Source organism: Lactuca serriola, chromosome 2, assembly GCF_051521515.1.
Source record: "Lactuca serriola cultivar US96UC23 chromosome 2, Lser_US96UC23_V15, whole genome shotgun sequence".
Taxonomy (NCBI): domain Eukaryota; kingdom Viridiplantae; phylum Streptophyta; class Magnoliopsida; order Asterales; family Asteraceae; genus Lactuca; species Lactuca serriola.
Window position 1 is genome coordinate 121,356,654 of NC_136409.1, and position 18,347 is coordinate 121,375,000.

The 18,347-nt window shown below is 32.0% G+C and overlaps 1 pseudogene; it reads right to left on the bottom strand.

The window, feature by feature from the left end:
• Positions 1 to 8,780: 8,780 nt before the first annotated feature.
• LOC145086697 (UDP-glycosyltransferase 90A1 pseudogene) lies at positions 8,781 to 10,534 on the bottom strand (annotated as a pseudogene).
• Between the last annotated feature and the right edge of the window lie 7,813 nt (positions 10,535 to 18,347).

The following is an 18,347-nucleotide window of genomic DNA, read 5'->3' on the forward strand; positions in this document are numbered from 1 at the left end:
CAATGGGCATTTATTAATTCAAATTAATCATACGAGTTGCTCACATAATAAACTAAAATAGATTTTAAACAAACGAAATACATACGAAATACATGAAAATAACCTAGTACATGAAAATAACCTAGTACTCACATAATAAACTAAAATAGATTTTAAACAAACGGGATATATTTCAAAATATTCCAAGGGGCTTCAAACTGGAATTCCAACTCGTTACTTAATGACTTGTATTCCTCCTTAGCAGCTTCCAAGATGACCTCCTCAGTAGCATTTAAACGGGTGTCGTCAATTTTGGTATAAAGATCGTTGAATAATAGAACTTCGGTTTTCATTTCATACCATCTTGCTAAGATGTCTAGTTCGTCACGATCGTTTCTTGTAGCCATTCGGTTTTCAGCATTGAAAATATTGGTTAAACGGCTCCAAAACATTGGATTGTTCAACTTGCTTGTCTCGTACACATGAATATAAGCACATGTAAGAACCAAGAACTCTTCATTGCTCCATGATATAAAACTCATTTTAATTGAAACAAAGAGAGTAGAATCTAAAAAACGATATTTGAACAACTGTATTGGTTTATTTAGTAAACTACTTATTTAACTTAATGTCAATTTATAGTAGTTTCTACACAAAATCGCAGTCCAATCTTCTAATATGTCTGCAATTCATAGTCAAAATTAACTGACGAATGCAGTGTACTATACTTATAACACAACAGATCACTGTTCGAGTTGACAAGTCATCCCCCGTCGAATGACAACACAATACATTGCTGCTTGAACTGACAAGCCATTGCACCAGGAAAGTAAGGAGTCGTTATAAATAGATTTTAATATCCGTTGTAATTGTATCGTATTACTTCTCTCCTTGCAATTATGGACTCACCACATATATGGAGGAACGCAGAAGAGGTCGCTTTGGTTCAAGCTTGGATTATAACTGTTGAGGAGGATTTTCCACCGGGCCCCCCACAAGTTCGTGTTGGATCATTTTGGTCTCGTGTCTGTCATTTGTTTCACCATTTAATGGGGCGTACTCAATATCGAAGAAGAAGAGATGTCAAAGCGAAGTTTCTGGATTTGAAAATAAAGGTGAAACAATTTCAACGTATTTATAACGAGTTGGATAACGAACATGCAAATACGAATGAAGACATTCTACGACAAGTGGCTTTGGAACTATACCGCTTTGAATATGATGGTAGCGAGTTTACCCACTTAGATGCATGAAATCTTTTAAAGAATGTCCCTTATTTTTAATATGCATGTTGGTTAAGTTAATTGTTTTTCGTTATTTAAGTTGCTTGTTGTTGTATGTGTGTAGTCGTTACTATTTAATAAACGTCCATTTCTTTTAATGTATGTTGTTTCCTCAATAGCCAATACATAATACGACATAAAATAAATAACTAATACATAATACGCCATAAAATATAAATGAGGTACATAAATAACTAATACATAATACGACATAAAATATAAACAGGGTACATGGATAACTAATACGTAACACGACACTAAAATAAAAACGGGGTACATAAAAAACTAATACATAATACTACATAAAATATAAAGGTGCTACATGAATAACTACTGCATTGAGGGAGGTAACAGGACCACCATTTCATTTGGTATTTCCCAATGCACATGTGATGGTATAGTATTCACCAACTCAGATCCATATGCAAGTCGATACACATAATTAGTGAACTTGTAATCAACCATTTTGTGAATGGATTCAGATGTACGGGTTCTTAGACATGCTATAGCGTGGCCACATGGTATATCGCTTTTTTTTCCATTTACCACAACTACATACCCTTCGTTCAAGTTGTACGTTGGTGGTGGCAAAATTGTCATCGAATTCAAATGTATCCCCATACAAACGTCTTGCATTCCAATTATAAGACTTGTTGAGACATTTTTGAACCTTACTCTCAACGTAAGGGGTCAACCCACCAGACAACCTCCCTGTAAAATTTGATATTTTAATAAAAATAATAGCACAATAAAAAAACTAAATATAACAATCTCCCTTACCCGCCACTTCGGCCCGTTCACCATACTTTGATTGTATCGACGTAGTGATTAACTCAATTATCGTTGTTATAGGAAACTCACGTGTGGATATAATTTGCAAAATTTCAGGGACGTCAATCGATTTAACATTGTAACGTATTTTTGGGAAAAATGCTCGTGTCCATTTTGAAATCGGTATATCGTCAAGCCAGTAAATTGGACTCCTAAGCAAGGTGCAGAAAGGTGGTTTCCTACATGTACTTTGCAACCTTTCCAAACACAAGTAAAAATCATCAACGCTATATGCATTGCATGACTTCCAAAACAACAATTCGACTTCCGTATTGTTATGTCTGACAGACTCACATATTTTTCGAGCTATATCTTTAGGACAATATCCATGATAGGAATCCGGGTAGGCACTCTGAACACCAAAGTCTATTTTATCACACAGGTTGCTTATGAAACCAACCTCTATGTCCTCACCTAAACAATCTTTTAACCTCATCATGAACCATCTCCATGATTCTTCACACTCTAAGGTTCCCAAACTAACTGCTAAGAGTAGTGGTTCATGATTTCCATCTATAGCCACTGCGAAGTACATTGTTGTCAGATAGCTCCCAAGAAGGGGTAAATAACCCACATATATCAGCGGTATCATGCACCTAAGGAAGGTACGAATCTACATAAAAACAAACACATATTAGTGATAAGTAAAAAGTAATCGAGATACATTACCATGAAATATTATATAACTCAATAAAAGAAGTATGTTATACCACGCAACCTAAAGCCACAAAACAGAATTGAAAGTGGTTGGTATCGGTTTTCTTAATGGATGTGAAGGTATTAGGATTTGTTCTTTGAAGGTTATGCAAGAAAATTGGTAGTTGAGAAAAGCTTCTTTCGCTGTAAGTACTCATTTTCAAAACCGATGAAAGTGCTCTACAATCATCACACAAATGCAATATCACACAAATGCAATTATAAATAGAAAATATTGTATCTCTATTGTTCAAAATTCATAGTTTAACTTTTTAAATTCATAGTCAAACCAGTTCATTTCATAGTCAAATTTCACTGACCGACATGACAATACTACAGAATGTACTTGTCTGCAGTTCATAGTTCAACTTTTTAAATTCATAGTCAAACCAATTCATTTCATAGTCAAATTTCACTGACCGACATGACAATACTACAGAATGTACTTGTCTGCAGTTCATAGTTCAACTTTTTAAATTCATAGTCAAACCAATTCATTTCATAGTCAAATTTCACTGACCGACATGACAATACTACAAAATGTACTTGTCTGGATTTCGTAGTTCAACTTTTTGAATTCATAGTCAAACCAGTTCATTTCATAGTAAACAAGAATTGTCTGTAATATGATTTCTTCTATAAATGGGTGTCACTCACTATGAAAAATTTAACTGAGAAAGTAACTCTGATTTAAAAGAAAAAGAAGGCTAATGACATACTGCAATTGCGGAGGAGAACGTATCGTTAGGATTTCGGGTACAACTAAAAACCCAGGAAGATTGTTTTACGCTTGCCCATATTTGCTATCATGTTGTTAACGTCATTCAAATTTAAACCCTCGTGTTTACATGACAAAAATTTATTTTCTTACTGTCAATGTTAAATTTAACAGGGACCAAAATGCGGGTTTATCAGTTGGGTTGATGAAGAGAAGGACCAATCATCTATGGTAATAGCTAAAGTAGCTAACTCTAATAAGCTCTTTCAATCAGAAAATAAGAAGTTAAAAATAGCGTTGGTTTGTAGTTGGGTATTGTTCTTGGCAGTTCTTGTTTACAAGTTGTAAGTTTTTTAATATTGTTTTTATGGTTTTGAAGTTGTTAGGTCAATAAATTGTTGTATTTGTACTTATGTTTAGAACAGTGTACTTGTAACGTTAAAACAAATGTTGTAGTCGTTCTTATGTTGTATGTATTGATAAGTTATTAGTAGGTCATTAATTTGTTGTAATTGTCGTAACGTTAAATTTTTTGCCATCCGTTGACGAAACTATAAAAACAAACTAATAATCAAATCCAACATTAATTTAGATATACAATTATATAATCCAACTACATAGGACCAAGACTAGACCCCCAATAAATTTTTGCCATCCGTTGACGGAACTCTAAAGCTGCGTTCTTTGGGTCAATAAGAACACGTATTGGTTGACCTGAAACAAATTGCTCCATAAACATACAAACAAAAACACCGCAATCTCCCAAATGACTACTTTGTTGGGGAACATTTTCTTCATAAATGAATTGCATATTCAATGGAATCCTTGGGATGTTCCTCCGGGCCCAATACTTAATCTTGTCCAAATAATTTGCCACCCGACGTTTAAATTTGGAAAAGATTCCTTCAGATTTGAATTTTTCATAAGCCCCTCTACCAAGACTGTCATAAATATGCACTTCCATTGACGCTAATCGTAGTTCCCCAAATAGCCAATGGTTAGGGGATGAATGAATCGGCAATAGGACCTGTATAAGGATCAGAAAATAAAATTATGTTTCTTTACATCACAATACAAAAACATAACAAAAATAACGATATTATTTTCAATATAAACAATTAAGTTTACCGTATCAACATCCCACCAAGCAACCATGAAGTTGGGGTACGTAGCAATACCAACCATAAACGCCCTCCAGTCCTGCCCTTCTTCCAAAGCATGAGAAACAAAAAAATTTGGAGGCATTGTTGTATGTCGGTCGCCCTCAAACCGTCTCTCCATCAATAGTCGGTACCAAATGGTTATATGCTGCACACATGATACTTTTGTTATTGACTAAAAAACAATTAACTTTTAAAATAATAAATTAACAATTAATTTACCGATGACTCCAACCATCCGTCGTGTGTATGCCCAAACAATGAGCTCCAAAAATCTCTATCTAACACGAAATTAAACAAACGATGCTGGACATCATATGAATGAAATAAATAATTTTGGATGACAACCTCACCGCCTGCTACGTAAGGTTGCAGGCACAACATGGAGAAGTCGTGAGCAACACCAAAAGTTGGAGGAGGAACGAGGCTTGTTGATTTGATATCTACCTTCTCTTTTGCGCTTGTTTTTTGCTTCGGTGTCGTGTGCAGCTAAAAACAATATTCAAATGTTTAAATCTCTATCTTTCAGATAATTCACATAAACATAAAATCATGAGTTTATAAATAAAACGAATACCTCGGTGTAAGGAGGGCACAAATATTGTGATGGTTTTCGAGTCCTCGGTTTATCGAGTGTAACTTCTTTGCCATCAACACCATACTCATCAAAATAATCTACAATTCCCGTAATTATTATTTCATCTTCGTCCGACACCTAATTTAATAAGCAATAATCTCTAATTAAAAAAATGTTTCAATATACTAAAAACAAAATATAAATTAATGTAAGTATAAGAACCTCTTTAGCTTCATTATAATCATTTACGTCAAACACATCATCATCAAATTTGTTCCCCGCATTGTCATTCCTCTCCTCCGACTCCTACATTAAAAATAAAACTTTATACTTAATAACGAAAGACACATAATTTAATAAGCAATAATATCTAATTAAATAAATGATTCAATCTACTAAAAACAAAATATAAATTAATGTAAGTATAAGAACCTCTTTAACTTCACTATAATCATTTACATCAAACACATCATCATCAAATTTGTTCCCCGCATAGTCATTCCTCTCCTCCAACACCTACATTAAAAATAAAACTTTTTACTTAATAACGAAAGACACATTAAAAAGTAATTATTAAAATCGTAAAGGTAATATCTATAACAACCTTGTCGTCTTGAATATCACCAAAAACATTTTTAGTTGTATTGTTTTTATTCATCACTTCATCTTGCACAACCTATATTTTCAAATATAAAATATGAACACAGGTATTCATATATGTTAATAAAATTTAAAAAATAATATAGCGTGTAACTAACATGTTCATCATATTTTCTTTGTGACACTATCGGATCATCAAAACTAATGTCGTTCCAAAATTGTTCAGTATTCACTTATTCAAAAAAAACCTCTGTAGGTTGTCGGTTCATAAACACATGCTGCTCCAGTGCATGTAGCCGTTTCAACACCTCGTCTAGGTTGTGTTTCCCACTGCCCCTACCTCTACCATGAGAGCGACCACTGGACGACATACTAAACGAAGATTCGTCTTGTCTCCTAAAATGGTCCCGTACTGGGGATGAAACTGCTTTCCCTTCACCATATACATACTCTTGAAATGACATATAATAACAAGATGTCATCTCACCATCACTCGGTAACATGTTTTGTCTTGGTGGTTGTCCCTCCTAAAAAATCAAACATATTAAAAATGCATATAAAAGTATAATAATCAAGCTTATTAATAATAAACGAAAAATTTATAAACCTGTAGATTTGAAAAAATCTTGTTCACGTCAACCCATTTCAATTTTTTTGTTCCACTCCATCGTTTCATCCGAGACATGTCTTTACTTTTTCTCAATACTAATCCACATACACGAACAGCCGAAATCATCTCATATATCCATATCTACAATTTTTTACAATTACAGTAATAAAAGTTACAATTAAAATAAAAAACATAACAATAAAACAATTTAAATATAAGAAAATTTTTATACCCTTATTGGAGCCGTAAATCCTAAGACGGAGTACTTTAAAGTTTGACGACGCTCAGAAAGTGATAAATAATTATCTATTTTGTTCCATGTATCCTCAAGGTCAACATAAGTAAAATCCCAAAGATAGCTACCCCAAGCGAAACTAACAAAACAAAAAAACAAAATTGGTTTTTATATAAATTATAACTTTAATAAAACAAAACTTTTAACGTAAATAAAATATACATGTTCCAGAGATCCAAATTCTCAGACAAAAAAAACCAATCTTGTGGCACCCGATCATTAATTTCTTTTCCCAAAAAACCTTCACACAAAATGTATATCAAACATACTCTAACTGCATCAACGTCGTCAAGTTCTAGGAATGTTCGGTTTAAAATTAAACGTTTCAGGTGGCCGATTTTCATCGAACTATTGGTATGGTCCGGAAATAGCCGCTCACGCAATAAACATCTTATTTTACTAGTTAATAATTTTTCCGACGCTTTTTTCCCAATGTTTTTTGGATACTCCCCAAAATTGAAGCTGGTTATCAAACAAAACTCTTCCGGCCCATAAACCATTTTCGTATTGCCTACTCGAAAATATAATCGTTTTATTTCATCTGGAGATAAAACAGGGTCCGGCCGGATCTGATGAAGGAACATTTTATGGAACAACAGTGCGTCCCCTTGTAAACGAGGGACATCAATAAAATAACCAAATACAATATCTCTGAAAATGGCACGCCTGACATCATCTAAAACTTCAAATACTTTCCATATATTACCGTCCGAGCCTTTTAAGTTCACAATTGCTTTCATATTGATAAAACTAAAATCATGCTGCAAAAGAAACACAAAAACAAATTAGAGAACTAAAAAATATTTTGTTTTTAAAATATATGATTATGAACTGCAATAAGTACATAAACAATTAGTAATACAAATACAAATTCTTAATTAATAATTTATATATTTACGATAAAAAACAATAACATATACATATATAAACAATTTTCCAAGTTATACAACACATATATTTACGATAAAAAAACAATATCATACATAATTATATAAACATTTTATTAAACAAATTTCAACTTAAACGACAAATATATAAACAATTTTTATCTTTCTAATTATATAAACTAACATTTTATAACCATATAAACAAACAATTTTTCAAATAAAACGACAACCAAATTAACATTTTTGTAAGTTATACGACAAATATATACAAATTTTCAACTTATACGACAAATACAAACAATTTCTAACAATATATATACGACAAATTTTCAACTTATACACATGTTATACTTATATGACAAATATATATACAAACGACTATTTTGTACATACTGTAATTTAACTATTTTTCACTTTATATAAATAAACAATTATACGATAAGAATATATAAGTTTTCAAGTCTTACAACAACTAAACAAACAACAAAAATAACAAATTGTAAACATTATCTAATAATTTATTTAAATTTAAACCACCAGATGCACACTCTACGCAGTCTCTACTTGTACATTCAAACAACCACTAACAAAATAGCATTTAAAGTTCAAGTATACTAAAGAAATATTAAAACTATCAAACACAACAAAATTACCCTTTCAAAAATTTTATAATTACTATTTTTTTACACTAAATAATACAATAAATGATAAAATAAAATAAAGTTTAAACATTAAAAGAGTTAAAATCTAACCATATTTACGGGATTGTTGACATCATCCTCCATTTTCTTCAAAAACTAGCCAAAATCGCGAGAAAAAACCTAAAGATATAGAGAGTTTTTGTGTAGAGAAGGGTGAAAAATGAAGAAAAAAAAAACGTTTATATAGTGAAACATAGGGGATTTCGCAGATGGCATCATGATTTCGCAGATGGACCATTCCGTCTGCGAATGTACAAGCAGCTAAAGCACAGCTGTGCTTTAGCTGCTTGTACATTCGTAGATGGAATGGTGATTTCACAGATGAGGCATTTTCATTTGCGAAGTTGTGGGCTATTTTTATAATTTCAATTTTTTTTGGTTATTTTTATATTGTAATTAGTATAAATGGTTATTTTTATAATTTTCTAAAAAAAAATATCTACTTAAAACATAAACAAATCATTTTTCCATTAAAATGGACGATAACAAAGAGCACGTGTGCTCTTATTCTTTAAAATAATGTTAACTCTTACAGGACCAAGAACAAAATATAATATATAAGAAATTCCTTAAACTCGATAGGAAGGAGATGCATGGCATAGCTTCATCGTCATCCTGACCACAAGACATGGTGGAAACCGATAAAAATACTTTTAGAAGAACGACATTACTACGCGTATCTTACAAAGAAGAAGATCGATAAATTAAAAGACTCAAATCACTCTGTTCAGATTTCTAAAAGTCTGAACATCGTCTATGAGCTCATCCATTGTCCGCCAGGATGATCCATCTTTCTCCATTGCCTCCTTTGCAGCTTTTCCAACCTCCATAACTTTCTTCCTCACCTCTTTCCCCCTTTCTCCTTCCATGAGCTCCTTCACCATCTTCTTTAACCCTTCAGACTTCACAAACCCTCTAACAGATCCATCGCACGTCTCCACCCTTAAACCGATCTTTATCTCCTCCACCACCATCCGTGCATTCAGGTGTTGGTCAGCCATCATCGGCCACGCTAGTATCGGAACCCCTGAACATATGCTCTCCATAACCGAGTTTAAACCACAGTGGCTTAAAAACCCTTTTACACTCTCGTGCTTCAGAATCTCCCTTTGATCCACCCATTCTCTTACGATAATCCCTCTTTTTCCAACTCTTTCTTGTAGCTCATCAACAACATGACTCATCACCTCGCTCTCGCACTTCCTCACCACCCACATGAAATTCACTTCGGACTCTTCCAAACCCTTGGATATGGCTTCCAGCTGTCGTGTTGATATCTCGACTTGAGTTCCGAATGCTATGTATAAAACGTAGCGTCCTTTAGATAGCTTCTCATCTAGCCATTCCACCCATTTAGGGTTTTGATCGTGATGATCTAGAACTGTTAATCCCGACTCAGCCAAACACAGTGGTCCGACGCACCAAGCTTTGAGGTTAGACTTTCGGTTCAGATAGTCAATAAACAGCGGCTCTAGCTCGTAGAAGCTGTTCATAATCAGTCCATAGCTATTCGCCATTGCTATCACAACCTCCATTAGCAAGTCCTGTTGAGGACCCGTGGGATCTGGCTGATTGAAAGGTTTGTCAAAGTCATTCCTAGTGACTTTGATCCATGGGAACCTTGTCACAGTGATTAAGTCATCATCGGACTCAGGTCCTGACAACAGCCGGTTTGCACCCACTTCTAGAGCCACGGCGGTTGAGTAGCCGGACATGCCAAAAAACGAGAGGCGAGGGATCCCTAATTTATTTGCAGATTCAAGTGTCCAGCTTAAAAACCCATCGGAAACGATGCAGGTGATAACTTCGGAGAGATTGTTGAGTGCTTGTTCAAAGTGTGGCTTCATGTGCTTCGTTGCTGTGACAAATTGCCAGAATACAGACATGGAAGGTAGCTTATCGGTGCTCTCTATACCTTGAGGTATTCCTTCAACATCGCTAGGAAATGGCAGGTCTATAACAGAGATTGAATCTGCTGCATGATGGTGGAGAAACTGAGTGATGAAGGGTCGATTGGCTTTTGTGGTGAAAAGGGTGAGAGAAACGCCATGGCGTAGGAGAAGCTGGGCTAGGTGGAGCAATGGGATGGTGTGGCCTTTGGACATGAAAGGAAACAATACAAAATGAGGGTGATTTGCTTGTGTGGAAGCCATTTTTTTTGTGATGGTTTAACGAGGCTATTGGTGTTAATTAAATAATTCGATTTATATATACATATAAATAGAATGGAAATAGTAAATTATTGAGTTTCTAAAGAAGGTATTGGAAAGTGTGCATGATTATATGTGGTGATTATTTATGCCAGCAAATTGATAATAAGGGCAGTATTCATTAATAGGATTGTCTTGAGATGTCAAGCAAAATGAAAAGTGGTCCAGATTTGTTCCAACATAACCGGCATAAACATCAGGGAAAACATTATTATAATACGTACGTTGGATAATAATCGGGTTTTAGGTAAAACGACTGGTTTCATGAAAATAGCATGGTAAAACCTCCACCTTAGTTAGCTCCACCTAAGAATTACCAAGGCAAAAGAGAAGAGAAATTGGTGCCATTTTTTCCGAACATGCGGCGTACTTGTGTGAGAGAGTGACTCGTATATATTAGGTATCTAAGTTTTTTTTTTTTTTTTTTTTTTTTTTTTTTTTTTTTTTTTTTTTTTTACATATTATACTAACATGGTTGTTATAACCGTTTAAAGAGGGCTAATAAGCTTTTAGTTTTGTCAATATTAGGTATTTATTTTTAATATTTTTATCATTTCATCTAACCCTTTTACAATTTATATTAATATCTAGTTAGATGGCTTTATCATTTCATTTTCTCATTTTAGTTGTCAATTCACCGTAATCAAAGTCTTAATGATTAAAGTTATGTTTGGCGCGCCACAACTAGCTGATAAGCTTGTTTATTTTTCGATCTTTTTTAAGTTGTTATGTTTAGCAAGCCAAAAAGTAGCTTATAAGGTAACGTTTTAAAAAACTACTTAGACTAGTTTTTAAAAGTTTTTATTTTTGAATTTCCTAATATATCCTTTAATTAATTAATCAAACATATTTTTTAAATGTCTGTTTATTTCATTATATAAATTTCAGATAGTTTATAAGTCAGTGGCAGAGCCAGAGTCAAACTAAAAGAGTATTCCCGACAAGTAATGAGGTATCCCCGATAAGTGATGGCATATCAGGGATACCCCATTAGTGGAGCCATTACTTATCGGGGATACCACATTACTTTTCGTGGATACTCGTTTACGTTGACCCTCACTAACTTATAAGTTATCTGAAATTTATATAATGACATAAAATGACATTTAAAAAATATGTTGTTTTAATTAATTAAGGGGTATACTTGAAAAAAAAACTTTTAGAAAACTAGTCTAAATCGTTTTTTAAAACCTAACTTATAAGCTATTTTTTGGTTTGCCAAAAACATAACAACTTAAAAAAATATCGAAAAAGTAAACTAGCCTATAGCTACATGTGGTGTGCCAAACATAAAGTTAATCATTAAGATTTTGATTACTACTAGTTTTTTTTTTTTTTTTTGGTAAAAATGACAAAAAATTGTTATGTATCATTTCAAATGAAACCGTGGTTGTAGTGAATGGATGACTAAAATGAGAAGATGAAATGATAAAGCTGTCTAACTAGATACCAATATAAATTGTAAAAGAGTTAAATGAAATGATAAAAATATTAAAAATAGGGACCTAATGTAGACAAAATTAAAACCTTATCACCCCTTTTTAAACGGTTATAACAACCATGTTGGTGTAATATGTACAAAAAAGACCTTAAGGACCTAATGTGGACAAAATTAAAACCTTATTACCTTTTTTTAACGGTTATAACAAACCATATTGGTGTAATATGTACAAAAAAAATCTTAAAGACCTAATGTGGACAAACTTAAAACCTATCACCCTCCTAAGTCATTCCCTTCACGAATATATCAAGTTGAAGTTGTTAGCCTTACAAATGTATTTCAATTGCCATTTGAGCTTAGATCTTTCAACTTAGGCCATCTCCGATGAGACTTTAATGGAGGATTTAATAGGGAGTTTAATCTTATTCAACTTAAAATCCTCATTGTGGGACAATGATTCAATAGAACTAGACGAAAACATGCGCGTTGTGCAGAATATAAGTATATAGCTGAAATATTTATATTTATAAATATATATGTTTTTTTTTTGTAAATTATAACAATGAGGTTGTTGTTAATTTTGATATAATAATTCTTATACTAAATTGTTATTAAACGTTGATTTTTTTGAATGATATTACAATGTAGACATCTATTAAAACTATATAATATTCATCGTCTTAATGAGTTCGACCCGCAACTTACTCATAAATAAAATTAAAAGTAATATATGGTTTAATGTTATTTATGATTGTTGTCATGTTTAATTAATTTTTTTTTAATTTTTTCTGCTTAACATTTTAATTTCTATCATTGTAATTATTTAGAAATATCAAACATTGTTTTTCTTTTTAAAGGTAACAATATAATTTTTTTTATATAATGTTACTTTTGACTATTGTTGTAAGTTATTTTTAAACAACTTATTTAAAAACTCTTAACAAATATAAAATAATTTTATATTTTTTTTAGTTATTTTGGGGTTACAATTTAGGTTTTACATTCAACACTACATATTATATATTTTAACTATTTATAAAATAATTTTTGGATTTTATTTTAAGTTTAATTTAAATTTCGATTTAAATGAACCCTTTAACGTTATATTTAAAATAATAAATTAAATATTTTATACTATTCAAAGCTGTAACTTTAAAATTGCAATGGTTCTCATTCAAAAACATATCGAAACTAATAAGTTGGATATAATATATTAAAAGTTATAGATATAATTTTATAAGTAGAATTAAAAGATGTTAGTATAATATTCAAGTTTAGTTAATTTTGGATTAAAATTTAGGTTTTGTACTTATTTAATGTTATTAACCAATTTATAATCATTATTAGAAAAAATTGTAACGTCATGTGAGTTTCAAATATATGTGATGCTTGGAAATATGCTTATTTTACAAGTATGTTAGACGAATATCCGCGCGTTTCGCAAAATACAACAATATATTTCAAATCTTTACAAATATATGATTTTTTAATATATCAATGACGTTGTTGTTAGCTTTTATATAATAAATCTTATAATAAGTTGGTATAAACATTGTTCATTTTGAGTTATATGATAATGTAAACATCTTTTTAAAATTCTATAATCTCAATTGTCTCAATGGCCCCTACCTGCAGGTTACTTATTAATAAAATTAAATATAATATATGGTTTAAAGATATTTATAGTTGTTGTTGTGATTAATTAATTTTAAAAGTTTATTTGCTTAAGATTTTAATTTCTATCATTGTAATTATTTAAAACATCAAACATTGTTTTTGTTTTTAAAGATAACAATATAATTTTTGTATATAATGTTACTTTTAACTATTGTTGTCGTAAGTTATTTTAAATAACGTATTTGGAAACTTTTAATTATTTTAAGTTGGTTTCAGAAATTTAATGTTTTTAAAATTTATTTGATGAATACTGTTAGTTTCTTTGATTGTAATTATTTAGGTTGATGGCAGCCTAAATTACATCGAGCGGCCTGTAGCGATCCTTGACAGGAAGTCGAAGGATCTGAGGAACAAAAGAGTAGAACTCGTGAAGGTGCAATGACAGCACAGGAAGGGGTCAGAGTAGACTTGGGAGCCGGTGAGCGAGATGATGGAGCACTACCCCGAGTTGTTCCAGGATTGAGCGGCAAACTTCGAGGACGAAGTCTAAAATAAGTGGGGGAGATTTGAACCACCTGGTTCTTGGTATGTGTTATGTTATTAAATTTTCATTATTTTTGCACTTTCGGCCTTGGACTCGGCGAATCGAGTCGAAGGACTGACTCGCCGAGTAGAAGCGGGATGAGGTGCGGGGTTTAAGTCGCGGACTCGGCGAGTAGCCGCTGTTTGGGCAAAAACCCTAATCCAGGGGTTTGCACCCTATTTAAACGACCTTATGTAGCCTCCTTTTCCCCTTTATGCTCCCAAACACTCCTCATAGCAACCCTAGCCGTTTTTGTGAAGATCTAAGGCTTTTTGAGTGATTCTTGTGAGTTTTGGTCTCAAGGAAGAAGGAAGAGCATAGAAGGATCAAGAGGGGACTGAAGGATTCGAGTTTGGTTTATCATTTGCAGTCTTTGGAAGGTATAAAGTCTGAACCTTGCTCATTCTTTTGTTAGATCCCTCTTTGGAGTGATTTAGGGCTTTTATAAGCCATTTTTGGTGGCCAACCATGTTTGCAAACATGGTTAGGGGTTTGGGTTTCTGTATCATGTCATTTTATGAGACACAAGTCAGATCTAGGTTGCTTTTTGCACCAAGGAAGGCCCCATGCAACAAAAGAACCATTCTAGAGCCTTTTTAAGCTCTAATGTCCCATGCATGCACGTAAAGTTTGTAACTTTACATGCTAGATCGAGTTTAGGGGCCTGGATATATCATTTGGTTAAGTGTTGTACATCAGAAATCGAAGTTCTTAGTAAGGAATGTGATAGACTCGGCGAGTCCATTCTTGGACTCGGCGAGTCCAAGGGTTTTGGTCCCATATCAGTGAGGGTCGTAAGGACCAGTTGAGTGTGGAAGGGTTTTTAGGAGTCCCGGGGAATGATCCAACATTCTGGACTAAGCAAAGTGTTCTGGGAATTCATGGTACTCGGCGAGTGCATGAACGGACTCGGCGAGTCCAAGACAATCTTCATGGAACTCGGCGAGTTGTTCATCAACTCGGCGAGTCGAGGACAGAACGTGTTCATAGGATGAAGAGTAACTCGACGAGTTGTTCATACAACTCGGCGAGTCAGGTCAGGACATGAGTGTCAGTTGATGATGAACTCGACGAGTTGATACAACTCGGCGAGTCAGATGTGGATTCAGTCGGTGTTCATTTAGAAGGAAAACTCGTCGAGTCATCGCCTAACTCGACGAGTAGAGACGGGTATGAGGTCTGATGGAAGGATAGGGACTCGGCGAGTTGACGAGTCAACTCGGCGAGTCAGGTCAACTGGAAGTTGACTTTGACGTTGACTTTGACTTGGTCAAGCGGTAAAATGGTCATTTTACCCTAAGGGTAGATGTCAGTTTCTGACTAAGTGTTTTGTGGGAATTTTAGCCGGAGGACTTCCGGAGCAGCCGCGACAACAGTCAGAGGATTCCCGCACAGTTCAGCAGATACGAGGTAAGTTGCCTTCCAGTAGGGGTGGGTCTAAGGCCACAATGCCGGCCCACCATTGAGGAGTATTTAGAAGATAATTGTCTTTGTGATAATTTATCTTGGTTTGGTATGTGTTTGGTTATGTGTTATATATGTATGATATGTTGCATGACAGGGATAGTTTCCCTGATAGTGGTCCGTAGGACCAAGGGGTAGGTCAGTACCCGGACATGTCTGAATGTGTGCTTATATCTGCTGTTGTATGCTAGTGGTAGGGGTGGAATAGTCCCCAGTTACCGGTTGAAAGATACCGATGACGATTACCGGTTGAAAGATACCGATGGTATTGTATAGTATGTGGTATGATGGGGGAACTTACTAAGCTTTGTGCTTATGGTTTCAGTTTTTGGTTTCAGGTACCTCTTCGTCTAAGGGGAAGGAGACGGCGGCGTAGCATGGCATCACACACACATATGATTTTTCCGCATGGTGTTTTCTGGGATTGTACTCTGATATGACATTTGTTCATGGTTGTTGTTTCGAATATGATACTTGGTTTGAGATATCATGTTTATACAATACTTTCCAATGAATGTTTTATGAATTAATTAATCAAAAAATGAAATTTTTGGGCTTGAATTTTGGGATGTTACAAAAGGACAATTGCTCACATACAACAATATATCTAAACTTATAAGTTAACTATACAGTTTTTAAAAGTTAAAGTCATAATTTTATAAATAGAAATAAAATATAATATTTTAATATTGTAGTTTAGCTAATTTATTGTTAGAATTTAGTTTTTGCATTAATTTAACATTATTAATCAATTTATAATAATTATTAGAAAAAATTGAAAATCCATGTAAGTTTCAAATGCATGTGGCGCAAGTAAAAGTGTATCCTTTATAAGTATACTAGGCGAATGTTTGCACGTCGCGTTGAAACACCTATATAGTTGAAATCTTTACAAATATATGTTTTTTAAAATATAACAATAACGTTGTTGTTAAATTTTATATAATAATTTGTATACTATTTTGATATAATATAATGATTATTTTAAATTATATGATCATATATACATATTATAACTGCATAATCTCAATCATTTTAATGTTTTAATTTCTATCATTATAATTATTTAAAACATTAAACATTATTTTTTGATTATAAAGGTAACAATATAATAATTTATATAGAGTTATTTTTAACTATTGTTATTATAAGTTATTTTAAGCTACTTATTTGAAAACTTTTAACAATTATAAAAAAATCTTTAGGGAATATTTTAGTTAAATTGAGATTACAATTTAGTTTTTTCATTTATCATTACAATTATCACTTTTAACTATTTACAAAATATTCACTGGTTTTTTAAATGGAACTGAAATTTATATTTAAGTTGATACTGTAATGTTATATTTAAATTAACAATTTAAGTATTTTGTCCAAATTGTTCAAAAGTTGTAGCTTTAAACTGATAATGGTTGACATACAACAACATTTTAAATCTAATAAATTAAGTCTAATATGTTAAAAGTTAAACACATAACTTTATAATTAGAAGTACATGTATTATTTTAAAAAGGAAATTTAGTTTTGTTTATGATTACACTTTAGGTTTGATATTTATTTAAACTTATTAACCAACTGATAATCATTATTAGAAACACACCACAATTTATCATTTTTAACTATTTACAAAAAAAATTTGGGTAGTTTAAGTTAAACTAAAATTATATTTATGTTGACCTTGTAAAGTTATATTTAAATTAATAATTTAAGTATTTTATTCAAATTGTTCCAAAATTGTATCTTTAAAATGATAATGGTTTACATTTAACAATATATTAAAACTAATATATTAAGTATAATGTGTTAAAAGTTAAAAAAGATAACTTTATAAGTAGAAGTAAAGATATTATTTTAATATTGAAATTAAGTTTATATATATTACACTTCAGGTTTGATATTTATTTCACCTTATTAACCAACTTATAATTATTATTAGAAAGAAATTGAAAAGTCATGAGTGTTTCAAATGAATATGATGAAAGGAAAAATACATGAGAGTTTCAGATGAATGTGGTGAAAGGAAAAATGTTTCTTTTATAAGTATACTAGGCGTAACCTCGTGTGTTGTGCAAAAATGCATTTAAGTGGTTAAAATAATTATGGAAAAAAATATAAATATGTTGAAAATTATGTTTTTATTCATGTTTTGGGCATTAACCAAATTATCAAATAACATAAAAATCCATCAACTTATATTTTGATACTATCTAATATAGTATATACCTTATAAACTTTACTTTTACTTTTATAATATCCAATACATATTATAAGTTTTTGTATAACATTAATATAATCTACTTTTCTTATGTCTGATATTATTTTTTTTGGATAAAATAAGAAATAAGTTGTTTTGAATGAGCTATTAATAAACAATATTGAACTAATAAACTTTGTATTACATTATTTATATTACACCAAAACATCTAAAGTTTCATATATGAACTTTCAAATATTAAACATTGAAATTAAGAATAAAGTCATACAAAATATATCATTATACATAAATGCCATCAAGAGTTTTAATATAAGTCGATTAGTAAATATGATATTTAATTTTAATTACATATTTTGCAAGGCGTACGTTTAACTCTATGTTGGTGTGCCAAGAATCCACTTCCTTAATTTGTACCTAAAAATTTAAGGTGAATATGAATATAAAATAGATATTACTAAGCATTAATATAAATAATTAAAA